Below are 2,225 nucleotides of genomic sequence, written 5' to 3' on the forward strand. Positions count from 1 at the left end.
ACAACCCCAGCAGTTCCATCTTTCCCTCTCCCCCCACACCGATTGAACCTCCAAATAACCAATTGACCCTCTATGTGCTGACCATTGTCCACTTCAACATTTTATCCTCTTGCAAAATATTCCAACTTCAAACCCAATTCAGTGTCAATCCATTCATGACCACTTCTTTGAATATTATCATGCAAATTCATTCCCCCACCTTTTTTTTTTTTTTTCAGCTTTTAAATGTTCATTTAAATTAAATTTTTCCTTCATAGTTTTGTCAAAAACTTCTTCTTTCTGTTCTTAACAGTGGTTTAATATTGACAGAGTCACTTCACTAAACCCTTCTAAATTCAAGACTCTTTCAGAAAGACTTTGGGTATATTTCATTAGGAATATGGTCATAAAAGGCTTGAGCCAACTTTCCAAAGACTTATCTGGGTGGCTGAATCGGGTCTGGTGATGGCACATAACCAAATGGTTAGGATATTGCACTCGTGGTCACAAGGTCATGGTTTCAATTCTTAGAACTGGCTGTGCATTGTTTTCTTAATTGAACCACTCCATACAAGCATAGGAGCATTGAAAAATATGTAAAGAAGTCACTTGACTGGTGTGTCTTGAAGTGCATACTGCTTTAAGTAATAGCTTATGATATATTAGATTAAAAAGGTGGAGAGCTGGCAGAAATGTTACCACGCCGGGCGCAATGCTTAACAGTATTTCATCTGTCTTTATATTCTGAGTTCAAATTCCGCCAAGGTCGACTTTGCCTGTCATCCTTTCAGGGTCGATAAACTAACTACCAGTTGCATACTGAGGTTGATCTAATTGACTGGCCCCCTCCCGCCAAAATTTCGGGCCTTGTGCTTAGAGTAGAAAAGAATATATTGGATTAAAAATCTCTGAAACAGAAAAGCAATGGAAAGTTACTTGCAGGGTTTGAACCATGAAATTCTTTGTAACCATGGCAGGTGCGTCACCTAGTGGACCAAAGTAATGCCATTGAATTACATATTTTAACCTCACAAATAAGTTTACATCTACAACACAAGTGTAGAAGCATTGTGAAATATGTAAATAAATCATTAAACAGTGTCTTGACATGTATAATAGTTTATAATATACTTGGTTAAAAACCTTTGAATAATAAAAAGGGTGAAAGCTATCTGCGGGCACTTGGACCACACCATATATGTGTAATCAGAATATGCATAGTTTGGGTCCTGCAAGTAGTTTTTGCCTTTCTCCCATCGAAAGGGGTTTTTACTTTTTCTGCATATTTAGAATGCAAGGGTGACCGGGTAGATAGGTGTATGCACCCAATAACTAAAACTGGAGTATCTGGAAGCTAAACATGTTGTCTCTGTCTTGCAGAAAAAAAATCACAAATCAAATTTCATAAATATGAATAAGTTTGTTCACCCTGGGGCTGATGTGAATTTAGACTGTTTTTTTTTTTTAAAGGCAAATACAAATGGAATCTTTACTGATAGTGTCAAGGGGCCCCGTATGAGATATTAGAATTCAGATGTTCTTCTTCTGGCATAAAATTTTACTAGTTATCAGATTGCCAGTTGGGCAGAGTTAAGTTTTGACTGTTCATATCCTGCTCCCGCTGGCATTTGTGTTGCGTGTGTGAGAGGCCACTCCACTTCATCATTCTCCATGGCAACACTGGTGTGACAACAAGTACGGTTGGCAAGTGTTTTTTGTTTTTGTTGCTGTTGTTGTTGTTGTTTAACCCTGGGTCAGTCATAGTCTAGAAGCATTGCTGAAATTATGATGGTAGGGTGTAATTTAAGGGAGATTTGGTTGCTATTTCTTGCTGCTTAAAACAGTGGACGCCCAAACCTAGGCTTCTCAAAGGAAAATTTGGGGTTCCATGAGCTGAATTGAAGAGGTGCCAAGGGAGCAACACCTTCCAAAGGCCTCAGGTTCTGTGAGAGAATCCATTTAAATCAAAGAGAGGAAGCCATTGATAATACTAAAGGTTTTGTTAGTTTGCTGTCATGAGTTCAAGCCCTCTTGTTGCTTGTGTATATAATATTGCTAGTTTAGAAGGCGGAGGGTTTGGCCTACACTAACTAGATTCAGTGCATGAGGACTAAAATAGCAGCACTGACCTTTACAAGTGGGTTCTTGCAAACTTGGCAACATTCCTCAGCAAGAACAATGACATTTACCTCTTAAAATACCCCAACCCACTACACACACGCACGCGCACTTCGACCCCCCCCCCC

This window comes from Octopus bimaculoides, chromosome 20 (assembly GCF_001194135.2).
Source record: "Octopus bimaculoides isolate UCB-OBI-ISO-001 chromosome 20, ASM119413v2, whole genome shotgun sequence".
Lineage (NCBI taxonomy): Eukaryota > Metazoa > Mollusca > Cephalopoda > Octopoda > Octopodidae > Octopus > Octopus bimaculoides.